Source organism: Myodes glareolus, chromosome 6 (genome assembly GCF_982192425.1).
Source record: "Myodes glareolus chromosome 6, mMyoGla1.1, whole genome shotgun sequence".
Taxonomy (NCBI): Eukaryota; Metazoa; Chordata; class Mammalia; order Rodentia; family Cricetidae; genus Myodes; species Myodes glareolus.
In genome coordinates, this window is record NC_142031.1 from 5,893,213 (window position 1) to 5,905,875 (window position 12,663).

The window sequence follows — 12,663 nt, forward strand, 5'->3', positions numbered from 1 at the left end:
AAAGTGGAAAGGCCCCCGAGGCAGGCGCTTGCTTGGGGTGTGGGGAAGCAGGACAGGCAGGATGAGTGGTGGAAGCTGAAGAGGCCACAGCTAGTGGAGGAGACCTGGTTGCCTGGGTCACCACAGGCTGTCAGAGTCAGCAGGATCTCTGGCCACCCGTGCTGAGGCAAGCTAGTGGCAGAGGAGGGTGTTCAGAGATGGGATGGGGCAGGAAGGCAGTGGGAAGCAGTTCTCACAGTTTTGATTTGAACAAATAAATCAGTAAGTAGGTAAAATCAGTGACGCTGACTTTAGGACTCAGGAGCTGGTAAAGGAGATGGCAGGGCTGCATGAATTTGAGTTTCAGCTTGAATTTGAGGTGCCTGTATAAAACACTTCATATGGCAAGGAAAACCAAAGGCCAGAGGTGGTTTGTGACCAGCCTGGGCTAGACTGAGACCCTTGTCTTGAGACACCTTAAACTGTTCTCTGCTGTAATCACTGTTGGTTGTGACCTCCACACTGCAGCGCTCACCCTGGCCATGCCCTGGAGCAGGCGCAGGCCACTGGGCAAAGCCGGCCCTGAAAGAAGGCTTTAGAGGAGGTTGTATCAGCCCGCACATCTGGAGTGAAGGTTCCTCCCACTGAGCGGAGTGGGGGCTCCAGGAAGCTGTCTCATCAAGCCCTCAGGTCTGGCTAGTTGTAGCCTGTTAGCTCTGGGGTTGATAAGATTCTAGCCCTTGGGCTGCTCTGCCTGCCTCGCTAGTCCAGCCTGCTCCTCACCAACAGGTGGCTGGGGACCCGGAACTGGGGGTGGCTGGGGTGGGGTGGGCTGTACATATGGAAAGGTGGCCTGGGGTTAGGCATGGGGTGTAGCCAGTTAGTGGCTGCCTCTTCCGCAGTCTGGGCTCACTCATAGTGACTTCACCTTGGTGTGTACGTGCGTGCCGTTCCCTTTTTTTTTTTTTTTTTTAAAGTTTATTCATCTCAAAAGAGTGCTCTATAGCTACCACTGAGGGCTGCTGAGGGGCAGGGCAGTGGCAGCCAACCCTTCTTTTCTGCGTGCAAAGTGGTACCCCAAAGAGGACTAGGCTAACAGCACGTTTTTACCCAGCACCTAACAGTGGGCCCTTCTGTTGGGAGTGGCCTTGGCACCTACAATTTCTTCCTCTTGTGGTTTTATAAAGACAGCTCACAATGCCCCTGCCTCAGCCTGAGTACCAGTGTGCCTCACCATGCTTGAATTTTCTTTCATATTTTGCACAGAATAGATCCCACACAGTTCTGCTTTTCTCATTGACTAAAACCCAGGGAGGGAGTTGGGGGTGGGTATCTCTGTTAGTAGAAAGCCCACTCTCATGCACAAAACCCAGGTTTGGTACCCAGCGCCACAAAACATACAAGGGTGGTGCACACACAACTCTAATCCAGGGTATCTTCTGCCATGGTGTGTCCTAAGTGTCAAAAGCCACAGGATACCGCGAAGCACATTTAGTGTATTGCCAACTATGTCTTCCTGGAGTCTGGGCCCTCCATCCATGTTCTACTGATGCCTCACGGAGGATCAAGGGGAATATTAACTCCTGAAGCCCATTCTGCCAAAGCCTCTGGGTGGCTTTAGGAAGTATTTCATCTTTGCTTTGGGGAGCGGGCAGCAGCTGGGCCCCAGTCCCCGAGGAGCAGGAGCCGGTCAGGCTCATACAGCCTGTGGTGCAGACCAGCTCCTTCCCTTGAACTGTGTGGGACCAGAGGGTGAGGACCCAGGGCAGGCGCTCACCTGGGGCCTGCAGGTACCGTTCCTGGTCTCCGGTGTGCTCTTGGCACAGAGCCCTGAAGTGTCTTGAACAAACAAAGCGTCAGTACTGGGAAGGAAGAGTTTGGAATTTGGCGGAAACTTCACCATCACCGCTGTGTTCACGAGCCTTCTGTCAACTTGACACAAGTTAGAGTCATTTTGGAAGAGGGGACTTCAGTTGAGAAAGGTCCCCACCTGACTGACCTGTGCAAGCCCATGCTGCATTTTCTTGATTGATGACTGATACAGGAGGACTCAGCTGGTGTGGGCGGTGCCACCCCTGGGCTGATTGATGGTCCCGGGTGTTATAAGAAAGTAGCCTGGGCAGGCCAGTAAACAGTACTCCCCCATGGCCTTTGAATCAGCTCCCACCTCCAGCTCCCTTCCCTGCTAGAGTCCCTGCCCTGACATCCTTCAGTGATGGACTAGGCCATGGAACTGTGAGCTAAATAAACTCTTTCCTCAAGTTGCTTTTGATCATGGTGTTTTATCACAACAATAGAAACCCGAGCGTAAACAAATTGGTTGTAGAATATTGCTGTGACAGACCTGACTGTGTTTTGGGAAGATTGTGGAAAGATTTTGCAACTTTGGCCTGGAAGAGCCGCTGAGTGCCTAGATCTCACCAGGCCGTTCTGGGGGCACTTGGCGGATTAAAAGATCCCGTCGGGAGCAGCGTAAATGACAGAGGCCTGGCTTGTGAAGTTCCTGAGGGAAGTTTGAGAGTTGCTTAAAGACTATCCAGCCCATTGCATATCTTGAGTTAAGAATCTGTGGTTCTGGTCAGCTGGGGCTAAAGAATGAGCCATGATTAGCAAGATGGCAGGGCCACTGGAGCAAAACACCTGGCACAGATCAGCTGGAACCGAGGAGCTCGCGATGACTAAGAAGAGACCAGCATCACAGGGGATTGTTAATCTGGAAGCCCTTCCTCGGGGTCAGCACGCAGAAGCTGTGGTCCAAAGGGGGCCGAGGCTGCAGCTCATGCTGCAAAGGAGCTTAGTAATGCGTGAAGTCGCCCAGGTGATACTGGTTTGAAAGCATGAAGGGCCATGGGGCTTGGCACTGTGTGGCAGGACTGGAGTCCCCAAAGAGAGTCCGGGAGAGGCTGTTGGTGAAGGTGCAGTCTGGTGGCAGTAGAAACCCCAGGACTGAAGGGATCATGGGGAGAAGTGGAGACTTGGAACCATGTGGTAGCATCGGAGTTCCGAAGAGAGTCTGGAGAGGCTTTGGGTGAAGCTACAACCCAGTTGCAGAGATCCCAATATTTTGGAGATGCCAGTACCATGGGACAATCACCAAGGACAGCAGCAGCCATGGTGTGGAGCTGGTCTGAGCTCAGGAGACAAGCTGTGTGACGAGCCCTTTGGTGCCCAGAAAATCGTGAGTACCATGAACCTTGATATTACACCCTCCACTGTGGATCTGAGTGTGACTGCGCCGTCCTCCTTCCTCTCGGGGTCAGAAAATATTTGATTTTCCAGGAGCCCACGGTTCAGAGTTTCAGAGAGGCTATGGATATCTTAGAAATACTTGAGCTTTGAAGGAGACTTTGGATGTTAATAAGGAGATTGAACTTCTAAAATGTTTGAATTGGTGAATCTGGGGCTTTTGAGAGTTGGTTCGTTTTATATTGTGTTACTAAGAGGAGATCTTGCGGATGAAGAAGAAAGGAAAATTATGGTTTAACCGTGATGTGTTTGTATGGTAAGCTGGTAAGAAGTCAGCAGAGCAAGCAGTGTTCGTTCATAGCTTTGCTCTACTTCCTGCCTCCAGGTTCCTGCCCTGCTTGAGCTTCTGCTCTGATTCCCTTAGCGATGGACTGTGACCTGGAAGTATAAAGGAAATAACCCCTTTCTCCCCTTGGTCATGGCGTAACATCACAGCCATGGAGACCCTGACTAAGACAATTGCCTTCTGTTACTGCCATCTCCTGGCACTCCCCCCCCCCTCCCCCGTAATCACCAGCCACCTGGCCGCTCCTAGGTTATCGCCATCCACCTACATCTCCTCCGGCACCTGCTCCATCACCGCATCATCATCTCCGTTCCTGCAGCTTGTAGGGCAGGGCTTCAGCCTCCCAAACAAGCTCCCATCACAGGTCAGATGCCTTCCTGGGGCACCTCAGCAACTTGGTGATTTATTTTAACTTTATAATTTTTGCACATGATCCTTTTTTGTGCACATGATTTTATTTTATGTGCATTGGTATTTTTTTTGCCTATTTTTTTGCCTCAGACATGTGTAAGGGTGTCAGATCCCCTGGGACTAGAGATACAGATAGTTGTGATCTGCTATGTGGGTGCTGGGAATTGAACCTGGGTCCTCTGGAAGAGCAGCCAGTACTCTTAACCGCTGAGCTACCTCTCCAGCCCTGCTGGTGATCACTTATTTTAAAAAAGTTTTTAGGTCTAGCATGAATGCATGTTTGTAATCTCAGCATTCAGGAAACTGAGACAGGAGGATTGCTGTGAGTTCCAGGACAGCCTGTGCTTCATAAGGTGACCCTGACTCAAACAAGCACATTTTGTTGTTGTTGTTGTTTTTGTTTTTAAATTCAGTTTGTAGAGGCTTTCGGGTGGCTTAAAATTAAAATCAGAGGAACTGGAAAGAGTGCTCAGTCCTGGCTGTTCTTGCAGAGGATTGGGTTGGCTCACAACCATCTGTAACTCCAGTTTTGGGGATCCAACACCCTCTTCTAGCCTCCGTGGGCACCAGACATGTATGTGGTGCACATATACATGAATGCAAATATTCACACATGTAAAAATAAAAGATTAACCTTTATAAAGAAAGCACTAGCGGGCCTAGGGATACAGTACCTATGCAGTAGGCCTGGGGATGCAGTGCCACTGTGCATTAGGACTGGGGATGCAGTGCCAATGTGCATTCAGCCTGGGGATGTAGTGCCGCTATGCAGTAGGCCTGGAGGTGCAGTGCCGCTGTGCAGTAGGCCTGGGGATGCAGTGCCACTGTGCATTCAGCCTGGGGATGCAGTGCCACTGTGCATTAGGGCTGGGGATGCAGTGTCACTGTGCATTCAGCCTGGGGATGCAGTGCCGCTATGCAGTAGGCCTGGGGATGCAGTGCCACTGTGCATTAGGACTGGGGATGCAGTGCCACTGTGCATTAGGACTGGGGATGCAGTGCCGCTATGCAGTAGGCCTGGGGATGCAGTGCCACTGTGCATTCAGCCTGGGGATGCAGTGCCGCTATGCAGTAGGCCTGGGGGTGCAGTGCTGCTGTGCATTAGGACTGGGGATGCAGTGCCACTGTGCATTCAGCCTGGGGATGCAGTGCCACTGTGCATTAGGACTGGGGATGCAGTGCCACTGTGCATTCAGCCTGGGGATGTAGTGCCGCTATGCAGTAGGCCTGGGGATGCAGTGCCACTGTGCATTCAGCCTGGGGATGCAGTGCCACTGTGCATTAGGACTGGGGATGCAGTGCCGCTATGCAGTAGGCCTGGGGGTGCAGTGCCGCTGTGCATTAGGACTGGGGATGCAGTGCCACTGTGCATTCAGCCTGGGGATGCAGTGCTGCTATGCAATAGACCTGGGGATGCAGTGCCACTGTGTATTCAGCCTGGGGATGCAGTGCTGCTATGCAGTAGGCCTGGGGATGCAGTGCCACTGTGCATTAGGACTGGGGATGCAGTGCCACTGTGCATTAGGACTGGGGATGCAGTGCCACTGTGCATTCAGCCTGGGGATGCAGTGCTGCTATGCAGTAGACCTGGGGATGCAGTGCCACTGTGTATTCAGCCTGGGGATGCAGTGCTGCTATGCAGTAGGCCTGGGGATGCAGTGCCACTGTGCATTAGGACTGGGGATGCAGTGCCACTGTGCATTAGGACTGGGGATGCAGTGCCACTGTGCATTCAGCCTGGGGATGTAGTGCCGCTATGCAGTAGGCCTGGGGATGCAGTGCCACTGTGCATTAGGACTGGGGATGCAGTGCCGCTATGCAGTAGGCCTGGGGATGCAGTGCCACTGTGCATTCAGCCTGGGGATGCAGTGCCGCTATGCAGTAGGCCTGGGGGTGCAGTGCCGCTGTGCATTAGGACTGGGGATGCAGTGCCACTGTACATTCAGCCTGGGGATGCAGTGTCACTGTGCATTAGGACTGGGGATGCAGTGCCACTGTGCATTCAGCCTGGGGATGCAGTGCTGCTATGCAGTAGGCCTGGGGATGCAGTGCCACTGTGCATTCAGCCTGGGGATGCAGTGCTGCTATGCAGTAGGACTGGGGATGCAGTGCCACTGTGCATTAGGACTGGGGATGCAGTGCCACTGTGCATTAGGACTGGGGATGCAGTGCCACTGTGCATTAGGACTGGGGATGCAGTGCCACTGTGCATTAGGACTGGGGATGCAGTGCCACTGTGCATTAGGACTGGGGATGCAGTGCCGCTATGCAGTAGGCCTGGGGATGCAGTGCCACTGTGCATTCAGCCTGGGGATGCAGTGCCACTGTGCATTAGGACTGGGGATGCAGTGCCACTGTGCATTCAGCCTGGGGATGCAGTGCCGCTATGCAGTAGGCCTGGGGATGCAGCGCTGCTGTGCATGCGGCCTTTGGCTTGATCCGAGGCAGCATTACTATCAGTCTGTCAGGTGTTAACGCTGGAACTCACAGTTTTCAAAAACCAAAGTGTGGTGGCGAGGGACGCTGAGCAGACGGACAGTAGCAGGTGGGACGGCGGAAGGCCGGATCTGCCCTGTGGGATTCATGTGTTCTCTTGGAAGCTTTTGTGCGGCTAAGCCATGAATAGGGGACTCAGCTTAAAAAGTGCCCTGCTCAGGTCCCTGCCTTCCTAAGCACCGAGGAGATGGTGCGTTTTGATTCTGGACCCAGCTGGAATGCGGTTGGTGTTGGTCCTGGGTTCCACAGGCCTCTTCTCCACAGGGTGGGTTTCATCTTTAGCTGGCAGACCTGCAGCCTGAGCTAGGCTATGTGGTCAGTTTGCATGTGTGGGTGGGTGTTAAGCTCTAGCGGTGGAGTGGGGAGGCCTGGCCCCTTCTATTTGGCTTGCAGTCATCCACCCAAGGGAGAATGGAGTGTGCACAGCTCCCAGGCAGGAATGAGATCACCTGGTCTAGTACTTGGTTATGCTTGCACAGCCAGACACAGGACCACAGCCCCTCGGCACACTTATGACAATTATCCCTGGTGGTGGATCATATCGTGTCATTAGTCTGTGAGACATCATGTCAGCACCGGCTGGGTCTCAGGCACTTTAAAATATTTAATTATACAAATGTGTCAATACCTACTCGGCCGAAAGGTCTCAACATGAAGGCTTTATAAGCAAGACTTGAAATGTCTCCTTGCCGCCATCCTCCCTCGTCTCCACAGAAGCACCACCTTCCAGCCTCTCTATGAGCTTAGACACTGTATAATGGCGCCAGCATAGACCCACACCCTTTGTGTTCTTTTGCACGTGTGGACATTTATTTGCAAATATACAAACAATAGGAGCCATTGTGTACACCGCTTTGCAAATTGGCTTGTTTTACAGCTCAGTATGACCTGGAAGTGTGCCAGTGGGCAGAACTGATTTTTGCAGGAGAGTTGGGGAGTGTTTCTGTGGGACACCTAGGTTGTAACGTGACCATCCTTTTATGAATGGATGACTCCCTTAAAGTTCAACGCGCTGACTACAGGATGGAGAGCAATCAGGCTGGACTGACGTGAAAACTTCCTCCTGTTGCCTAGCTTTCACCGTACAGGCATCTAGGGAAGGAGTCACCCCTGCACGCTACACACCGACCTGCCAATCAAAATGTGCTCATAGGTATGCTAGTGCCATTGGGGTTCTAGGGGTAACCAAATACTGAGGCTTGCTCCGCGGGAGGACTGACAGGAGGGATTTTGTGCCTGGCCCTGTAAGCCTGACAGACGCCCCTGACTTCAGACAGAGGTCACAGCCTGTCATGGAGTAAAGTACTGCTGTTGTCCTACTAAATTGACAGGTCGTCAAACTGCCCTGTCTTAATTAAGGTTTCTATGACTATGGTTAAACATCCAGGCCTGAAGCACATGAGGAAGGAAGGGTCTATTTCATCTTACACTCCCATATCACACCCCATCACTGAGAGAAATGAAGCAGAGGCCCTGCAGAGGAATACTGCTTACTGGCTTGCTCTTCCTGGCCTGTTCAGCCAGGACTGCCTGCTCTGGGGATAGGGGTGGGAGAGAAGGGAGATGAGGTGAAAGGCCAGAGGAAAGCCTGTGGGAGTGAGTTCTCGCTCTCCACCATACGGGTCCCCGTGTCTGAGCTCCAGTCAGTGCGTTTGCCCCCTGAGCCATCTCACCAGCACGAGGCTCAAGTTCTTCATAGGTGACAGGATTAGTTGGTCCTTCTGTCAGGGTCTCAGGTCCCAGGTTGGCCTTGAGCTTGCTGTGTAGCCAAGGATGACCTTGAACATCTGATCTCCCTGCTTGCCTCTCCCAAATGCTGGGATGCCATTTTGCCTGGTTTTATGTGGTACCGGGGTAGATCCAGGGCCTGTGTGCTTAGTGCAGGCAGGCAAGCACTCAGCCAGCTGAGCATAGCCTTCGAGAAGTTACCAGTCTTGTTGGTTTTGTCTTTTGTTTTTTGAGATGGGGTTTTTCTGTGTAGTCCTGACTGTACTGGAACTCACTCTGTAGACCAGGCTAACCTTAAACTCAGAAATCCGCCTGCCTCTGCCTTTTGAGTGCTGGGATAGAGGAGTGTGCCACCTCATTTGGTGGCCAGAAATTGGTATTCTTATTCTTTCCCTTTTGGACCATTTCTGGCTGAAACTGGATGCTATCTCACTAATTTTGACGGTTTTTTCTTTCCTAATGTAAAACATTCAAAGTAATATATTATATATCATATACACACACGTGTGCAATTCTGGTTACTTTCAAGTGTAAGTAGTCTTTGTTTTATTTCCACGTTTTTTCCCTGTTCTCCCTCTCCTCCAGTCTTTAACTTCAGTGGAACATAGAGAGCCTGGCTTTGGTCTCACCTTCACAGTGGGTCGTTTTGGTAAACATTCCAGTAGTGGGGAAGAGCCAAGTCTTCTCCCTCCTGTACAACAGCACCAGCCCTGGGGGTAGGGAGTAACTGGAGCTGCAGGCTGCAGGTGGGAACCCTTTTAGGCAGCTGTTTGGCAATATCTGAAATCAGCAAATAGCAATGAAGCAACCCACAACCCCCAGAAGACCACATGCAAGAATGCGGTAAGACCAGATTCACCTCCTGCCCTGCTTTGTCCCTTGAAATGAGAGTTGACAAGCCCCTTGTGGAAAGCCAAGGAAGCCCTGAGTGAATACGTCAAGGACGGATGAAGCCTTGAGTGGACGCATATTGCTTCTGTGGGCATATCTATGTCAAGGACCCGTGCAGTGACAAAGCCTCCCTCGGGTCCGAGTGCGAGTGTTGGCAGTGTGTGCAAGTACTGAGGTCTATGAGCGATTGACCAGTGTGTGAAAAGCTAACAACCGCAGCTTCCTCCTCCAGGCGTTCACAACCTGACACAGCTCCTGACAGAGCTCATCCTAGATGAGCTAACCCTTCCCCTTGTGTTGTTCACAATGAAAGAGCTGAGCTGGACCTCAGCTTTTCTGTGGATGCCTGTCTGTCCTTCATTCTTTCAATGCCCTCACCCCATACAAGGTTCCAGAATCAAAGCAGTGCAGGATAAGGTAGCCCCCAGCTGCTCCGGTCCTTCTGGCCTCAGGACTTAACAAATCTGTTCTCTGTAGATTCAGAGCCTGCCCTGGAACTCACTCTATAGACCAAGCTGGCCTCATACTCACAGAGATTTGCTGTCTCAGCTTCCTGAGTGTTGGGTGTTACGGTAAAAGTAACGGTAAAAATAAAACACCGCAGGTCCCTGAGTGGTGGCAGTAGGCAGCAGGTTCCAGGTGGGGAGCCACGTGGTGGGTGAGAGACATTGGCGGGGCAGCCAGTCCCACCCACTAGGAGCCAGGCACGGGCGGGTGAGACATAGCTGAATAGACACACCATGCAGAGTGAGGTTGGATATTTATTTAGTGGGTTGTGGAAGAGAAGGGAAAAGGGGAGAGGGAAGGAGAAAGGAGATAAGAGAGAGTGGGGGAGGGGGAGACAGGAGAGGAGCAGGCAGGAAGCAGAAGGAAGATCTGCCTGCCTTGGTGGTGGAGAGGGGGGAGCAGGCTAGTCTCTTAAAGGGATAGGACAGACCATTACACTGGGATTAAAAGTGTGGGCCACCACCGCTTAGCTAGGACTTAACAGATTTCTAACAAATGTGGTTCCCCATCTGCAGAAACTGGCTTTGAGCTACATCCCTGCAATCCCTAGGGAAACCTTCACAATAAGGAATTGCAGACCCCCCCCTCTTCCAGGACGTCTCTTTTGCTCTCCCACCTTACGCCAGCTCTATCTGTAATGCTCTGCCACCCTTTCCCTACCACACTTGCCTCTGTTATTATGTCCTGTCCCTCAGAATGCTTTCAGACCACAGCCCCCGTGGTCATGTGCTTCTCCCCCACCCCACCCAGGTCTAAAAACCCTCATTATCTGAAGGGCAATGTTGTGTCAGCTGCTTTCCCTGGCATCTTTTTCTGTCTCCTCAACAGTCATTGTGCCCCTCCTATCTCTCTAGGGAAGAGAAATTTAAATGTCCATCACCTGAGTGATGGGTAAATATCTCCAAGTTAGCTTTAAAGATGGAATGAGGCAGGCAGTGGTAGCGCAGGACTTTAACCCAGCACGAAGGAGGCAGAGGCAGGTGAATAGGAGTTGGAGGCCAACCAGGTCTATAGAAAGAGTTCTAGTACGACCAGGAATACACATAGAAACCCTGTCTCAAAAACCAAAACTAAACAAAACAAAAGAGGATGGAAAAGCCATTTCTGCCTAATAGAATGTCACAAACAGAACACCAACCAGAGACCAGACCAAAGGTGTTGCCATGAGAGCCCATTTCCTTTTTATTTGATTTTTTTAAACAAACACATTAGCTTTTTAAAAAATGTATTTTTATTTTTATGTATGAGTGTTCTGCATGCATGAACACCTATAGGCCAGAAGAGGGCGCCAGGTCCCATTATAGATAGCTGTGAGCCACCATGTGGTGGCTGGGACTTTAACTCAGGTCCTCTGGAAGAGCAGCCAGTGCTCCTAACCTCAGCCATCTCTCCAGCCCCATTTTTTTTAAAGCTGGCATTTGTTAGTTGTTCATGATGCTGAGTGTCACTGTGACACTTTCACACATGTACGACATATGTGTGCGGGCCTTCCCACCGCTCTGTCATGCCCACCTGCTGCTCTCGCCCCCACCCCTCTTAGCAGATGTCCCTTTATGCATCCGGGATGTGATTCTGTTCACAGACAGGAGCAGCCCAGTAGTTAATGGCAAACCATGGCTGGCAGAATTTAAAGCATTTGCTGGTGAGAATCTGATATAGGGTTGATCCAAATAGCAGGAGCTGATGGTGGATTATTCTGGCATTTGAGATCCATTACTGTGGGGGGTCCTTTGAGGGTATTTTTTTTTTTTTTTTGGTTTTTCGAGACAGGGTTTCTCTGTAGGTATGGAGACTGTCCTGGAACTAGCTCTTGTAGACCAGGCTGGCCTCGAACCCACAGAGATCTGCCTGCCTCTGCCTCCCGAGTGCTGGGATTAAAAGCGTGTGCCATCACCGCCCGGAATGAGGGTAATTTTTAAACAAGGGGGCCACCCTGCCTCCACTGAGTCGTCTAAAGAGGTTAGGTCCTATTTTTTGTTTGTTTGTTTGTTTTGCTTTGTTTTGTTTTATTTTTTGAGACAGGGTTTCTCTGTAGCTTTGTAGCCTGTCCTGAAATTAGCTCTTGTAAACCAGGCTGGTGGCAGGGTCCCAATTTAAAGTACCCTTTTATCATTCCTTTTTTTTTTTTAATTGGCAAAGTCAAAGCAGAGGCGGACACCTAGCTGTACCCTCTGACTACATGCACAGCAGCAGGAATCAGATTAGCTCTTGGTCTTTTCGCTTTGGAAAATCTACAGTGTCAGCAGACCCAACAAACTCATTTATGGATCGCCAGGTCCGGGGCTCGGGTGCTTATGATCGCCTAAATCCTCTGGTTGGACGGTTGTCTTTTACCTTGGGGCTAGCTGGTGACCGGTTGTCTGCAAATCTGTGCCTTCCTAGCTGACACTGGTATCCTGGCTTCCCCCAGAAGACTCAGGAGGTCGCAGGTGGTGTTGGTAAGGGACTTTGGGTATCTGCCCAACAGGAGGCCAGGTTTTTCCTTAAGGCCTCAAAGAACAGAGTCGATGAACTTACTTTTGAACCCTTGTGGCAAGCGGGTCGAAGTCATCGTAATCACCCTTCCGGAAGACCGCTGAGGTGTCCCCTGGAGCCTGGAATCTTGGAACCATCTTCCTCCGATCAAAGATAACCAAAGAGCGTGTTCAACTGGAGAAAGGCTGGCTAAATCCCAGCAGACCCCTGGGGCGTGAGGGTAGTGACAACCCTGGAAAAAAACCCAAAAGTTGAAAATGGGGTACTCTCAACCAAGAGGAGGAGGCCAGGACGAGCTCTATTTGAATCTGAGGATTTACTGAGCCACAAGGACTCAGTAGGCGCATGCACTCCTGTGACCCGCTGAAATCCACCAGTTCGGTTTTTCACATGGGCGCAGCTGCTGGTAAGCATGGTAGGATATTAACTTTTTAATAAAAACAGGGCACAGTTGTGTCACCATGGTGTCTCTGATCCAGGAGCAGAAAGCCTTCGGAAGTCAAACTAGGCAGGTTAGTGAAAGTTCCTGTAAGCTCCATTTATGCCCGAGGACCACAGGGACAGTGACCCTGTGTTAACCCTTGGTCCGGTCATGTTTGCCTGCGGCCAGGTCAGGATTTAGCAAATCTATTTCTCTAGCTTCA